General features: G+C 37.3%; 1 protein-coding gene across 1 annotated transcript in view; it reads left to right on the top strand.

Moving 5' to 3' along the window:
• Positions 1-17,426, top strand: part of TENM1 (teneurin transmembrane protein 1) — a 900,209-nt gene that overhangs the window by 10,596 nt on the left and 872,187 nt on the right. The window contains exon 2 of the mRNA XM_027963346.3: positions 5,992-6,058. The gene's annotated coding sequence lies outside the window, so the exon portion shown is untranslated. The remainder of the gene's footprint in view (positions 1-5,991; positions 6,059-17,426) is intronic.

The raw sequence follows: 17,426 nt of genomic DNA, 5'->3' as shown, positions 1-17,426 counted from the left end.
TGTAAGATGACACTTGGTGTAATTGCTCAAGTCCCAAATTTCAGAGTTTTCTTGATTCTTCTTTTTTCACACCTGACATTACTGTACCTTCAAGCCATATCCTTTGAATTATTTTCCTCTCATTCACCATTAGTGTTTTAGTCTAAGCCACTGTCTCTCACCTAGACTACTGAAATGGCCTTCGAATTTATGCCCTTATATACATTTTTGACCCTACATGGTTTTCCACACAGCAACTATGTTGATCCTTTAAAAAAATAAGATCTTGTGATTTTCCCACTCTCTACCTTCTGATGGCTGGCTTGTTATCACACAAAAAATTTTACACATCTTTACCATGTCCTACACAGTAGTGCAGGATTTAGTCCTTATATATCTGATTTCATATTGTTCTATTCTTCCCGCCAAATTTTGCTCATAATATTCTAGCCACCCTACCTTCCATTCTGTTCCTTAAACATGCCATGCATTTTTGTCTCCCAGGGCCTTTGCGCTTGCTATTCCCTCTGCCCGAAGTGAATTTTCTTACTTTGAACAAGTTTTCCTTTATCATAGAGATATTCCATGGCCATCCTATGTAGTGAGTCCTCTCTATGCCTTTATCTGCTTCTGTTTTTCCCTCATATTGCTCATCACTATTTGGTATCACTCTGTATGTTTATTTATATTTATCAAATCTACTAATATATAAGATCCCTGAGGGCATGGACTTGGTGTCTGTTTTGCTCACTGCATGGACTGAGTATCTGTTTTGGATTCATGTCACCTAGCACAGAGCCTGGTACATAGTAGATGTTTAATAGGAATTGGTAGAATAAATGAATGAATAATGAGGACATGATGAAATGTTAGTTGGTATGGATTTGGCAGCTTGCAGCCAAAAGCCTTAAAAATGCTCATACCATTTGACCCAGTAATTCCACCTCTGGGGATTTGTCCTAAAGAAATAGTGCAAAAAGCAGAAAAAGCTTTATTTGGCAAAGATTTTCACCAAGCGTTATTTATAAGAGTGAAAAAAATGAAGAAACTTAAATATTCAGCAAGGGAATTGCTAAGTGATTTATGGTAAGTTTAGACAATGTTATTTTATGATAAATGGAGAACTTTTAATGTTATACTATCAAATAATGAAGCAGAATACACAATTATGTATGCCCAATATGTAAGAAAAAAAGACTGGAAAAGATTAAATATCCAAAATAATTATCTCTGTTTAGAGGAGGTGGGTAATAGGTAATGTTTTTCCTTTTGTGTTTTTAAGATTTTCTAAATTAAGTCTATATAATTTTCATTACAGAAAAAATACGTTTATGAAACAAGGAGGAAGCAAAAACACAAATATAAATTATATTTCCAAATTAGAAGTGAAGTTTAGGTAATAAATAACAAGGAGAATAAACCTGTTGTCCTTGAGGAATATACCAATTGTAATTGGGGCCAACTTTTGTGTGGCTGCTTTATTTTGAAGAGTTCTACAGCCAGGGAAAATAATTGAGATCCACTGATCCAATCTAGTCTTCATTCACTGGAGAATCAAGGAGGGTTGAGTTTATCATGTTAGGATTTAAACAGGGTGTTCGAGGGAGATTAGGCAAGTTAAGGCTTCTTCATATTGCTGTGGAAAGCACTAGCAATTTACTTCATGTAAAACAGAAGTGATTACTCACTATATTTCTTCATGTCATGTAGTAAAAACAATTAAGTGTAGTTAGACTATAGATTACTTGGCTATTCAGCCCCAGTCACCTCTAATGGAAAAGAAGAAAAATAGCATTGACAAGTTTTGGCAGGTCTCATCATTAGAGGTTCCCATATTGCCAGAAAAAGAGAAGCTGAAGCCAATAATGGAAGCCTAGAAGTTCTCCTGGCCCTGGGGAAGAAAGTGACAATACAGAGTGCTACAGCGTTCATTGTCTGAGAACACTGATCATTGTAATGGGGAAACTGTCTCTGTTTTTAACACAATTATTTTCTACAAGGTTTTTGAGTAAATGTCCCATTAGAAAAAAAGCATTAGGGTTTTCAAAGCATGTGTAGCAATATGTAAAAGATATTCTTATCAGTAAAATAAAGTGTGACTTCTATGCATCCCAACGTCCTTTGAAAGTATAGTGTTAATATAGGTGTTTTGGTGTTTTAGTTATAATTGGTTTGTAATTGAGTAATTATTGAAAAACAAGTTTTAAAAGCCCCATTTTCTAAATGAGTAGGAGTTATACTTTTTAAATGCATCTGGGAAAGAGATCTAGCCATACACACATATAAGCATGTTCAAATTAATACATCTGAGTACAAACGATCTTCCCAACCCAGGGATTGAACCTGGGTCTTCTCCCACATTGCAGGTGGATTCTTTACCAGCTGAGCCACCAGGGAGGTCCTTTTTTTTGAACCAGATTTTTAGACCTTTCTTCTGCTCACCTCCAATTTATGCATTTTATATCCTTAGTCAATCTCAGATGGTAGTTTCATTTTAAGAAGCTGAGAACTGAAGGATGTAGAATATTATTCTCTAAGTGGGCCCAAACAAGAGGCAGTGGCACTAATGAAAGCTTAGGTTAGATGATCTCTTAATGAGCTTTTCAGATTTGGATTTAGTACTCTTCTTATGGGCTCTAGCCTACCTCCAAAACCAATAGTTCTGTAAGACGCATTTCTAACATTTGTGGCTCCTGCTGTTTTTGCCTCTGTTATGCATCATCTGGTTGTGTTCAATGATGGCCCTGTCAAACATTCTTCTTTCCGCCCCCCACCCCCCCGCCAAGGGTAGCTAGCCTTCATGCAGTATTAAGACAGTCAGCAGGTTTTTTGTGGTAATGAATTATTGAGTTGAACAAAGAGGTAAAAGGTAAGGGAAGTGGTACATGTTGGGAACTGGTAAGTGATGGCAAGTGACTTGGGGTATCTTACATAGATTGTGTGAACTGGCCTTCTCTAATCATAAGGGGGGAGATAGGCTGCTAAGGGCTCAGTCAGAAGGCAGTTGATAAGTGAGCAGAGAAGAGCTATCTGATTTTAAAGCCCTCTTTCTTCCCAGTCCTCTGTGTATCTCACCCAGGCAAAATGCTGCATATAGGACAGTCCGATTTTTAAAGCAATTTTGCTAGCTGCCTTGCAGAATCAGCCTGATGAGTATGAAGCCAATTTCTACAGACTGGCTCTGGTATATGTGGCAGAAGAGCCAGAAATACTTTTTGTAGTTTAGATCTAAGTACTTTCTGAAATGTCTTTCCATAAAAGATTCTAACTTAGCACTATTATGGAACTACATGAACACTTGAGCAAAAGCATGTCTTTTATGAGCAACATGAACAGTGATGAAAAATGCACATTGGGCAATTAGACTGCAGCCAATCAAGAGCACCACTCTAGTCTATTATGAATGATTTATATATATGGTGTATTGGATATGGAGATCATTACTAATAATATTATACTCTATTATCATTGCAAGGTCACCTTGGCGATCTTTGTCAAAGGTGACAATGATGTTATCGACCTACATTTTTAAAAAAATTGCTTTTAGATATTGTCTTCTGACTTGATTTACTGTGTAGAAAATTTAAATTGTTTTCCCTTATTACTGAGACTTTTGCCTCAAATATTAAAAAAGATGGGTTTGGGAATTAATTGATATATTGGGGCCATCAGGTTAATGAAGTGCCAATCATAAAGCACTAAAATGTTAATATTTTCCTTTCCTTTTTCTTTTGCTTTAATATACCACAATGCATTTTCTAAAATGGATTTTTGAAGGATTTAAAACGTATAGCTTTCTTTATATGGGTCATATAAGTTCATTTTAGAAAAATTAGAAAATAATGTTTTTTATTTATCAATATATTATTAATATATGTCTATTTCAGTAAAGTATATTATATATATATACACACAGAAATGAAGATACAGAGAGAGTCAGAGACAGCTGAAAAAGCAATCAAGAATGTAAGAAAAAAATGTAATTCTCTTCTTCCTCAATTCTTCCAGAGTATGATTTAAAAGCAGCAAATTAAAGCCATAGGTAGAGATGATATGGAATGATAATTAATATCCTAACAGTTCTCATATCATATGTAATGGCTTCTTAGTAAAACATATAGTTGTTCCGTGATATATTTCACCAAACTCTAATTATTGGGCATTAGGTAATTTCTAATATTTATATTAAAAAATCATGACAAAATTCTTATATATACGTCTTTGTATATACATCTCTGATAATTGCCTTATAAATATATAAACATGGAGTAAATGGATTGAAGGGAGTGTGTATTTTTTAGGCTTTTGGTACCTATTGCCAAGTTGCCCTCCAAAAATACTGTACCAGTTTACATTACTACTGAAGGAGAAATATCATATGATATCCTTCCATGTCAGAGAAGGCAATGGCATCCCACTCCAGTACTCTCGCCTGGAAAATCCCATGGATGGAAGAGCCTGGTGGCTACAGTCCATGGTGTCGCTAAGAGTCGGACACGACTGAACGACTTCACTTTCACTTTTCACTTTCATGCATTGGAGAAGGAAATGGCAACCCACTCCAGTGTTCTTGCCTTGAGAATCCCAGGGACGGGGGAGCCTGGTGGGCTGCCATCTATGGGGTTGCACAGAGTTGGACACGACTGAAGCGACTTAGCAGCAGCAGCAGCAGCAGCATCCTTATATGTGAAATTTAAAAAGAAATGATACAAATGAACTTACAGAACAGAAAGAAACTCACAGACTTAGAGAATGAACTTATGGTTGCTGAGGGGAGGTAAGGATTGGGGAAGATCCGGATAGTTAAGGAGTTTGAGATGGACATGTGCTATGTTTAAAATGGATAACCAACAAGGACCTACTATATAACACAGGGAACTCTGCTTAATGTTATATGGCAGCCTGGATGGGAGGGGAGTTTGGAAGAGAATGGATACATGTATACGTATGGCTGAGTCCCTTCACTGTCCACCTGAAACTATCATAACATTGTTAATTGGCTATAACCCAACACAAAATAAAACGCTAAAAAAAAGATACAGTTCTTATGTTAAACATCTATGTGACTTATCAATTAGAGGGAGAGGTCTGTCAAGTGGAGTAAATTAATGGGGTTCATTATAGGGTACACTTCCTACCCTATTCCCCAGTACCAAGTGTGCACATTTGTGGGCTTCCCAGATGGCGCTAGTCGTAAAGAATCTGCCTGCAATGCAGGAGACGCAAGCGATGCAGGTTCAATCCCTGGGTGGGGGAGATCCCCTGAAAGAGGAAATGGCAACCTACTCTAGTATTCTTGCCTGGGAGGCAGCACAGTCCATGGGGTTGCAGAGTTAGACATGACTTAGCACACAGGCTCACAAGTGTGCACATGGGGACATATACTCTATCTTATAACGTGAATAAGGAAAGTTGTGTGGAACTTGGGAAACCAAAGTGAGGGGACACGGGTTCTAGTCCTGGCTCTGCCACCTACCACATTATGTGACTTTACACAGGCCATTTCACCTCTCTGGGCCTCACTTCCTAATCCTATAACAAGGTTGTTCTGAGAATTAAATGAAATGTGTATATGAAAGTTTTCTGTAAATTGTGAAGGACTATCTTAATATAAGAAATTGCGATTGTTATAAATTGTCTACATTGGTGAAAAGGTCTTGAAATTGTGGGTATTTCATCTCAAAATGAGTGGTATGTTGAGTGAAAATTAAATTGTATTAATTTGGGAGAGTCTTTGTGGGTGAGAATTCCATAGCCCTTCATGTATACTCATTCATAATTAAGAAATTATTAGCAGCATAGTTAATATAATTGTTTGGTGTTTCAAGCAGATCTTTTAAGAAACTGACCCCTTTATCCTTTGTGAATTACAAAATGAAGCCTTAAATTCACAACTCCCGTGCCCACTCCCACCCCCACCCTACACGTCTCTCTCCTTTCCCTCATGTAAGGACTACTTTGGACCTGCTTGTACATATGTTTGAAGGATAATTTGGCCTAATTTGTTTACAGGAATTACAAGGGTGACCTTTATTCAGCTGTCTGCTTTTCGATTCTCATAACTTCTGGATCTATCAAGGTATGTACATTCTACACTGAAACTTTCTTTGGAAATTGAACACACACATATATGATGTGAAAAGAACAGAATGTTCCACCTTAATAATGTTATTTTTATTGAGTACCATGTAAATGAAATGCATTGTTTTAAACTTAAAATTTGGCTATTGTATAGATAATCTGTGTCTGTACTCCACAATTGTTTGAGTCTTTGCAAATTCAAATGTATGGGCTGCCCTCTGTGTTTGAATGATTCTGTGACCTTTTCCACACACAACTGCTAAAACCAGGAGACTCCTTAACTAATGGAGGCATCTGCAGAGTACAAGAGAATAACAGTGGCCTTTGAGGATGTATACTAAACCATTTAGTAGTTACCACTGACTGCAAATAAACATGGCCTTTCTCCATAATAATGGCAAAAATAGTTCCATTCAGATAATACTGCTTTAATGACAAAATAAATAGTTGCCTCCTGAAATGAATGTTTTAATTTTTTAGGAAAGTTCAAAGTAAAATGTCTGTATTGTCATGGTATTGCATTAATTTATTTACTCTTCCATCTTTCCTTCCTTTCATCTATCCATCTATGAAACCATACTGGTTAGAAGTCATTGTGTCTTTTCATTTGGTAAATATGCCAACATAGAATTCACCTAGAATATTGAGAAAGCGTGGGAGGGGGGTTCATGTGTGGGAACGCATGTAAGAATTAAAGATTTTAAAATTTAAAAAATAAAAAAAAGAAAAAGAGAAAGTGATTGGTTCTATACGAAGTCCTGTGTTAGAAGGAATATGTGAGAAAATGTGGCAAGATGAGAGAGATTTTCAGATTAATCAAAATCTTTGGTTACTTAAAAGATTTCCCTCATTGGGTTTCATTCTTATTAAAAATATTAATCAATGTTAAGTTTTTAGTAAGTACAGAATAGGAAGCAGTGACTTTTTTTCTTTAATACCTGTATTTGGCAGTGCTGTGCATCGTGATTCAAATATTAATTCTCACCCCACTTATAAAAAAAATCAAAAGAATGATCTGTATTTGTGATATTTTTGGAATCACTTCATACTTTATTTAAAGAACATTAAATAATGAAATTACATAAAAATGAAATCTTTAAAATCTTGGAATTTGCATTGTCCTTCGAAAAACAGTACAAGTGCATTAAGAGTTTTTAAATTGGGTTTTAGTTAATTGAAATTAGTCTGTTATGGGAATTTAAGATAGACTTGTCAGTTTTAACTACGCATGTAGTCCTACTTGCCATTCTTCTAGAGATACTGTCTTTAAGGGAATACCTTTGCCAAAAAACTCATTTCACTGTGGGATAAAAAGTAAGATCAGAAAATAAAATGACATTAAAAGAGAAACTTACTGGAAGGAAGATGTGTCATTCAATCCAGAAAATAATTTTCTTAATTTGGGAATTGTGAGTCTGCTAGTTGTGTAATATTAACTGAAAAGTATTTTTTTTCATACTAAAAAAGTTTAAATGTGTGAAAAATTATAGTCTTGCAAAGCTAATGTGAATGAATAGATCCGAATGGAGGAAAAATGCCTAGCAGGCCAAAAGAATGCACACTTATGGAAATAATTGACACTAAATATTTAAAAGGTTCAGAGAGCAGCTGCTTTTCCTTCCTTAGAGAGACAACATGGTATAGTAGAAAAGCCCTTGCCTGTCAATCAGAAAACATAAGATCTATTCCCAGTCTTATAAGAGTGATATGGTCCTCCTAGGTCACCTATCTGCTCTGAGCCTTGGTTTTATCACATCTATAACAAAACCTTTCTCATGCTAAAGCAGTCGATGACTTTTTATAAAATTAAGGGCTCTTCTCAAGTATGCAAAGTGAAGTCAAGATTAGCCATTAACTTGAAATATACACACCAGTTGTTAAAAAGATTGCTGCTTGTTTAAGTGCTTTAGTGCATTGGTAATAGGGCATTTATTTACTTTTTATCTAAAAGCAATTGTGTATGCTAACAGCACTAGCCACTTCCCCCTAACCCCCACCATGCACACCAGTATTGGCATTATACTAAATTGATTCAAGTAGAAGTTCAGTTAGTTAGTAGTCTCTTTTTCCTTTTTGATAAAATGCTTAACTTTGGGATGTTGTTGTGCTTCTCCTCTGTCTCTTGAAGTTCAGCAGAACTGTATGTTTTCTCCCTCTTGCAAGATAGTCATTCAAAGTTAAGTATCTCTCTGAAACTTGGAACCAGTCAAGTGCATAACCCGATGACTTCAGACTCCAGTGTTTTGATCGGGCACCCTTCATGAGCATTGAGTTCATATTAAAGCACTTAAAATATATGCTCCATCATGTACATATCACAGCAGTAACACCCTGGGCACAGGACAGTGCCTGGGAGTAAAAAAACCACTTGGAGTTAATGATCTGAGAGGCAGCTGAAGGACCATTGACTCTTCCTAGTCAGTCCTTCATCCCTGCTGCTGCTGCTAAGTCGCTTCAGTCGTGTCCAACTCTATGCGACCCCATAGACAGCAAGCCACCAGGCTCCGCTGTCCCTGGGATTCTCCAGGCAAGAAAACTTCATCTCTATAAAATGCCTATTCCTGAGATGCCAATCCTTCAATAATTTTTCTGTCTCACATCAGATTAAGGAGTAGCCATAAATAATAGCATTTAATACATAATAATGAGATATGGTAATGCAATAAAATGTCAACAATTCTAATACTATATAAAGATGTCTATTCTGATCAAACCAAGAGAAGTAGTGGTAGATGAAGTTCATGAATCATAGTATTTTAGAAGTGACTTTCCTCTTATTGATTTGAAATGAAATATAAGTAAGAATTCTTATGGTTTAGGGGAACAGTTCCCTTTCTTTTGCTCCTTATTCCACTGATGAATGATCCATTGTAGAAATAAATTTAAAATACCTCTGATATCTATTTTAAATAGATTTTTAAAAATTGTATATGTTCAGCTTCCTTCTTCCTTTTTAGCACTAGATTCAGTTTTCGAGATATGTACAGCTCTAAAATATGTAACAAATGCAACCCTATGATTTCTTTCCCAGAGAAGCATTTTTCATTTATTACTGTGATAAACTATAAGGTTTTACAATGTGCCAGGCATGGTGCTAGTTGCTGGGGAAACAAAAATCAATGAGGGACATGGTCCCCAATCACAAACTATTGGTAGAGACATGAGGACTGACCTATATAGAAAGAAGTAAAATAATCAAGTATTGTATATGTGTATTGCATATGAATTTATTTGCTCATGGCATTCATATTCTTTTTCTAAATTTAAAGAGCTTCATATATCAGAAACCTAATCAAATAGGGCAAGGAGATATATAATCTCAAATAGCTCCCACTCAAAAAATCTGTAAGACTCACTGGTCCTGGTAGGCAGAATACCCCCAAAGATGTCCATGTTCTAATCCCTGGAACTTGTGAATATGTTGCATCACATGGCAAAGGGAATGAAGATTGCAGCTGGGTAAGGTTGTTATTCAGCTGAGCTTTTAGTAAAGGAGATTATCCTGGTTAACTGGTAAACTCAATGTAATAGCAAGGATCCTTAAAAGTGGAAGAGGGAGGAGGCAGAAGAGAGAGAACCAGAGAAATGGCAGCATGAGAAGACAGTGTCCATGAGCCAAAGAATGGGGCAAAGTCTCTAGAAACTGAAAAGGTTAAGGAAAAGTGTTATCTACAAGAGAGTCTAGAAGGGAATGTAGCCATGCTGACACCTTGATTTTAGCCCATCCAAACCCATTTCAGACTTCTGACTTAGAGATCTGTAAGATGAACCGGTGTTGTTTTATGCCACCAAGTCTGTGGTTATTTATTACAATGGCAATAGAAAACTAGTGTGTTGAGATTTTCCCAGTACAGAAAATTTGGGGAGTATTCTCTAGTTGTTAGCAATTGCTGTGGCTAAAAGATATGGTTCATGCTGATTTTGGTACACAAAGGTATTTGTCTAGTGATTATTTTTCCTAGATATCCATATCAGGCCCCTCTCTTGTTGAAGTACAATCACTTATGATATCCCTGAGACACCTGACAATTCTCTGTTGCTCCCACCATGAGTCTCAGGGAGAATGTAGCCCTCTTGCCCTCTCCTTCTATAGAACACTGATGCCTCTTCCTCCCATCCCCTTATCTGTCATCCTCCTGCCTTGAAGTCTAGGATGCAAGACTGTGGATAGGTGATGAGTAGAAAATTCTTTCTTTCATGGGGCACCTACAGCAGTGAGAAAGACATAGGCACTACTATCGTAATAAATTATCCTGGTAGGGGCTTTATGACAAGCATAAAGTTGGAAATTGAATGCAGTATGGAATAGGAGTCTCAAGCTAGTGGATCAATCCTCAGACATATTTTGTTTGCAACTTGGGACTCTTCTTCTCCTCTCCTCTCCCTTTCCTTTTTAAAATGTTTATAGCTTGAGTGCTCTGTTCAATTCCATAGTGTCTGCCATCCACTGTTGTCTTATTCCTTGCTTACTTGACTTGTGTGATATGATCCTGGTCCCGTGCTGTAGTAGTTAAGAGCAAATACTTTGGAGTTTAAATGGTGAGATGATCCAATCCTGCCATATATTGGCTGTACACCTTGGGTAAGTAGAATAAGCATAATCTTTCTAACTTCAGTCTTCTCTCCTCTAAAATGAAATAATAATTAGACTTAATTCCTCATAGACTTGTGAAGTTTAAAATCGCCTGCACACGACACATAAAGCACTCTACATGGTGGCTGGTATACAAAATTGTACATCCTCTATAAATACTATCACTCCAACTACCACTCTCAGGGCACAAAGCAGGAGGGTTAATCAAGTCCATCTAGCACAAGGATAAGAAACAGGCATCTGAAAAGTTTTAATGAAGAAAGTAATGCTAGTACTAGAGATATTCTGTAAATATACACTAAAGTGGGTAGGGATTAGCAGTTTGGTTTCATCTGATGAACAAATGGTGGGGATGGGCAGATGTTCTATGCGAAAGAAGCAGTGGCACAAAAACATGAAATAGCCTGGTCTCTTAGAGGAACAGCAATCATCCTCTTCAGCGGAAGGGTGATGTAGAAGGCAGACATGAGAGATGAGGCTGCAGAGGTAGGCTAGGGACAGATGAAGAGGGACTTACCTGGCTTAAGAACATCTCCTTTTTCCAGGAAGCCAGTGGTTTTCTAACTCTACTTATGAACTTTGAAGTTTGTTGTACTACCCACTGAGCTTTTCTCTTGTCTGATAGGCAACCCTGGAAACCAGTTTACCTAGGAACATGGCTTAAAAGCTGCTTCTATAGTCATAGAGGAACGAGGGAAGGACTTTAATAACCATATTTGTGATATAGAGGGTTCACCCAGGTGATAGTATGAAGAATGGATTGGAGGGGGCAGAACTTCTGATGGCCAGGAAATCATTTAGGAAACGGTTAAAATAGGTCAGATGAGAGATGACAAGGGCCAGATAGCCACTACCAGTGGGAGCAATGATAAAGGAATAGGTTGAAAACAGTGGTTCTCAAACTTGAGGGTGTGTTGTGGGGCTTGTTAAATTGCAAATTGCTAGACCCTGCTCTTGAGTTTCTGCTTCAGTTAGTATGACGTAGGGCCCAATAATTTGCATTTCTAGCAAGTTCTCAGTGGATGCTGATGCCATGGGTCCAGGGACTACAGTTTGAGGATCTTGAGATTTGAATATGCTAACTTTGTAGAGCTGATAGGCATGAATCACTCACTAGATATGGGGAGTAAGGGGAAGGTTTCTGACTTGGGAGACTGAATGGAAGGTAATGCCATTCACTGTTACTGAGATCAAGTTTAGGCTGAGTTGAAAATTTTTTTTCATGACCCAAGGGAAGGTCTTTAAGTAGGATTTGTAGTCAGGTCCTGGGCCCGCTTTTAGATATCTTGACCCTGTACTTTTGCACTGTGTTTTTCCAACCATACCCCACCCACCCTAATCCCGTTTATCTGCCTTGGTGATGGAAGTGAAAGTAGGAGTCTAGCTGAGGGAGGTTAAGGAGTTCCATTTTATACTTACTTGTTTTTGAAGGCTATAGAACATCCAAATGAGAGAATCTCAAAAAATTGAAAGCTTTAGGGTTTTTAGTGTTTTTTTTTTTTAATTTAAAATAAGTCTATCTCCTTATATCAGTTTGGCCATCTTTCTTTGTATAAAATCAAAATAGTCATGATACAGGTCCAGATGTAGTTACATTGAACTTTCATCTAGTTACTTCCTGTATATTTGCAGTCAATCCTATAAGGATTTCTTAGTTTTAAATTTGCTCATAGCTGACAGTCATCCTTTTTATAGTATAGATCAGTGAATCCAAAACATGTTCATTTTTAAATTCCCCTTGAACACTCCTATGACCTAGCTCTCTCTAAATTGCCGCTTCACCAAAAAGAAAAATCAAAGTATGGCAGAATATCCATGCTGTTAAGTAGGGAAGAGTAAGAGAGTATCATGTAGGTTGCTCTTTTTTCTTCTTTTCTTTTTTGTGTGGCCTATTTCAGTAATGGTCAGATTTTTCACCAAAGCTACAAGCTCTCTCTGTAAGTTTGAAAGTAGGCAAAGAAAAGTCTTGCAATAGAATGAAGTACCTACATTCAGTGGTGAGATGAGGAATAAAGCAGAGCCCATGAGACCTTAGAGAAGCAGAAGAAGCAGATACTAAGCAAGAAGAAATAAACTGACTTGATTTTGTTGCAAGGGGGCAGTTGTACAAGTAAGTTGATCTTTTCTGGCATAGAATATATCCTTACAGAGACAGACAGACCGATAAAGTAGATAGAGATATATAGATGTATAGATTCCCAATTCACTTGTTAGCTTAGAGTTCCATGAAACTGTAGAATCACCTTAATATGGAGGCAGAAATACTTGGTTTGTAGATTCAATTCATTTTCTTGCAGCATTTAGTGCCAGTCTTTTAAGGAAAATGGAAGCATTGCGTGGTTGGTACTTATTCCTCTACTCCAGGAAACACACACACACACACACACACACACACACAATCACAAAGCTGAAAAGAAAGCCTTGGGCTTTCCCTAAGTATTTATAGATAAGCCATAATCTGAAATGCATCCATTATTTCCCAACAAAAAGTCCAAAACTGGATGTTTAGGAAATGGAATCAGAGTTAATAGAAATTGCTCTTAGGGTTTCTGGAAAATCTCTGTGAGCAGATCTTCTTTAGGAGTGTTATTTCAGTCCCATAATATTGTTAAACTGACAGCTGAATGCAGCAAAGTACCTTTTGGGTGAGACAAAGTCCAGCACTCCATCTTAGCTTAATAAATTTGAAATCACTATTTCTTCAACCTAACATACTTCCAAAGTATATGGAGAATCACTGTATATTATTTTTTAAGGTAAAAAAAAAAATCAGTGACAAAAATTCTAAAATAAGTACAAAGGGACCATGTAATCCCTTGCTGTGTGGTGTACTGTCTGAAGTGGTCAGGGTCTTTTCTATAGGATAGACACTGAATTTGTGACCTTCAAGTATTGTCCTACTTTTACTAGATGCCTGACATATGTCAGATGAAACTATCCGACTTATATGATTTTAAATGGCTGTTTTCTGAGAATACATCAGCTACCTATTTTCTCCCAGACTCATCTGTATGATGACTGCATGTGAACTTTAATTTTAAAAGATACACTTTCAGTGACATGGCTGACTATCACTGTGTGTAATAGATGACTTATTTGTTCTCTTCCTGTTTGCAAAATTCGCACCTGGTTAAATTGGATGGATATAATTCACAGTGCATGATGTAAACCTTCAGTGATAAATTCATGTAAAGTATACAAGTTTTCAATGCCCTTCTTAATTTTATTTATTTTTATACAGTGCTTTGTTCAAAAGCACTCTGATTGATGTTCGACTCTTTTGTATACTGTGTATGAACACAAAATACAAGATGCATTTATTTGCATGCCCTGGTGTAAGCTCGCATCTACATATTGTATGATGTGAATACCACCTAAGAGTACTAATTTGCATCGAGCTTATAGTTTTAATCACAAGAGAGCACACGAAGTTACTACTCATTTTATTGTTGACAGTAGTTTGAGGAGGCGGAGAAAAGAGCGGAAAGAAGACTGTTTGGTAATTCTAAGAAAGGCTGATTTTCAGTTAAGTACATTTTTGTAAGTCATTTTGTCATTTGGTAAACACACAATGATTATTCCTTCAGACAGATGAAATATTCATTAGAAGAAGTGAGGAAATGGCAGTACTATTAAAGAATAGCAAGGGAGTGGGAGGCCTGTCAAGAATATTCTGACCCCAGGAAAAAGAAATCAGAATTCCCATAGAGAGGGACTACAGAATGCAAACTTTTTAAACAGTTATTTCCATAAAGTCTGAGGAAATCTTGGCCTCCATTAAGATTTTTGTCCCTGAGAGCCTAAACTGTAAGTACGGTATCTGCTTTGTCTGCAGAATAAAAAAGGAGATCTTCGCTTAATCATTATCCTGGGAGCTGAACATCCTGCTACATTTGAATAAAAATGCCTACTTCATTACTGATGGGAACACAGAGTTCATCGTACCAAATGATTTACAGTAGAACTTACTGACAGGGCTACCTGATAAATGAATGGCCTCTTTAAAGAATACTAGTGGTTAATGTGTTTAGTATTAGATGAAGTATCTAAGGCCCACAAATTCTAGGAAATCTACCAAATGAGTGCTGTCTATAAACAAACAAAAAGAAATAATTCTAGTATACCCTTAGGTAAAACAGAAACTGATGACATAGAAAATAGGATTTTGATGCATCAACAAATACCCTCAGTTAATTTCTCTGGTGAAACCTCTCAAAATTATGGGAAATATAGAGCTGTGAAATAATTGAGCTGCAGGAGATCTTGAAAAATCATTTGCTCTAGGCTTCTGCTTTCAAACATGTGAATGACTGTACAAAGGGTAAGGGAGTCCTGTTGTCAGTGTTATGAGTATAGAATTCTTTATTTAGCAAATATATATACACCACCTGACCTGCCTCTTGAGAAATCTGTATGCAGGTCAGGAAGCAACATTTAGAACTGGACATGGAACAACAGACTGGTTCCAAATAGGAAAAGGAGTATGTCAAGGCTGTGTATTGTCACCCTGATATTTAACTTCTATGCAAAGTACATCATGAGAAACGCTGGGCTGGAGGAAGCACAAGCTGGAATCAAGATTGCCAGGAGAAATATCAATAACCTCAGATATGTAGATGACACCATCCTTATGGCAGAAAGCAAAGAAGAACTAAAGAGCCTCTTGATGAAAGTGAAAGAGGAGAGTGAAAAAGTTGGCTTAAAGCTCAACATTCAGAAAATGAAGATCATGGCATCCAGTCGCATCACTTCATGGCAATTAGATGGGGAAACAGTGTCAGACTTTATTTTGGGGGCCTCCAAAATCACTGCAGATGGTGATTGCAACCATGAAATTAAAAGATGCTTACTGCTTGAATGAAAGTTATGACCAACCTAGAAAGCATATTAAAAAGCAGAGACATTACTTTGCCAACAAAGGTCCATCTAGTCAAGGCTATGGTTTTTCCAGTGGTCATGTATGGATGTTAGAGTTGGACTGTAAAGAAAGCTGAGCACCGAGGAATTGATACTTTTGAACTGTGGTGTTGGAAAAGACTCTTGCGAGTCCCTTGAACTGCAAGGAGATCCAGCCTGTCCATCGTAAAGATCAGTCCTGAATATTCATTGAAAGGACTGATGTTGAAGCTGAAACTCCAATACTTTGGCCACCTGATGTGAAGAACTGACTCATTGGAAAAACCCTGATGCTGGGAAAGATTGAAGGCAGGAGGAGAAGGGGATGACAGAGGATGAGATGGTTGGATGGCATCACGGACTCAATGGACATGTGTTAGAGTAAACTCCGAGAGTTGGTGATGGACAGGGAGGCCTGGCCTGCTGTGGTCCATGGGGTCACAAAGAATTGGACACGATTGAGAGCCTGAAGTGATTGACTGATCTATATATCTATCTATCTATCTATATATCTATATATCTATATATCTATATATCTATATATATATATATATATATATATATATATCTTTTGTGGGTCAGGCACTGTTCTGAGCACTTTACAAATATTAACTGGGTACCTTTGTCATGGCATTGCTTTTCCCTCCTTCTATTCTTTCTTTTTTCTCAATACATCTTTTTCTGTTTCCCTTGCTCACTACTCGTTTCTTAGTTTCACCATAGGCCCTCCTTAGCACTCCTCCAGGTTTGTTGTGGCCATCCAGCATAATGAGGTTACTGAACACTAGTGTAATCCTCTTTTTTTCTCGTTGTTTTAAGGATGCCATGTAATTTAGGTCAAATTTCTTATAGAAATAAAAATAGATTTTTTTTTATCATTTTGCCTTCTGTGACTTCTCATTTTATCACTGAAATAAATAAAATTGTGCAAGGATAATTTAATATCTGTGTAGCATTGATAGTTACTTCCAGTGTCTTAAGATCATTTCTTCAATAATAATACTTTTGGATAAGACTCAAATTGGAAAAGGGGCTGCACATAGACTATTCCTTAAATAGTGATTTCCCATCTTAAAATTCCAGTTTGCCAAAACACATTGAATCTTTTTTTCTCATTCTTGGCATTTGGCAAAAGAGGGTGAATGTACTTTCTTCATTTTATATTTTGTCTTCTCATTCTCAAGTTTCTGTTTTTTACTTTGTAAGTAAGTGGTATGGCCAGTATACGAATATGGTTTCAGCTACTATTTTGTCTCTAAAAGTTAAAATGTTAGTCGCTCAGTTGTGTCTAACCCTTTGTGACCCCATGGACTGTAGCCATCCAGGCTCCTCTGTCCATGTGATTCTCCAGGCAAGAATACTGGAGTGGGTTGCCATGCCTTCCTCCAGGGGATCTTGCTGGCTCAAGGATCAAACCTGGGTCTCCCACATTGCAGGCAGACTCTTTACCATTCCACTCACCAGGGAAGCACCACTTATATCTCTATTTGTTACTAAATCAACTAAGAAAATAAATCAAGTTTTAAAAAATCTGACTTGTTTTTCTTGTTTGGGTGCTCACATTTTGGATCTCCTGAGTTAAGGCATCTGAATCTTGGACTGGCCCTTTGCATGATAGATGAATTTCAGACACCTGCACAGAGTGCTTTTATTGTGTGCGTGGTAAGTCTCTTCAGTTGTGTCTGACTTTGCAAACCTATGGACTGTAGCCCGCCAGGCTCCTCTGTCCATGTGATTCTCAAGGCAAGAATACTGGAGTGGGTTGCCATGCCCTTCTCCAGGGGACCTTCCCGACCCAGGGATCAAACCCATGTCTCTTAAGTCTCCTGCATTGGCAGATGGATTCTTTACCACTGGCGCTACCTACTAAAGGAGC

This window comes from Ovis aries, chromosome X, assembly GCF_016772045.2.
Source record: "Ovis aries strain OAR_USU_Benz2616 breed Rambouillet chromosome X, ARS-UI_Ramb_v3.0, whole genome shotgun sequence".
Lineage (NCBI taxonomy): Eukaryota > Metazoa > Chordata > Mammalia > Artiodactyla > Bovidae > Ovis > Ovis aries.
The sequence above is the reverse complement of the archived record's forward strand: the minus strand, read 5'-3'. Positions and strand labels throughout refer to the sequence as shown.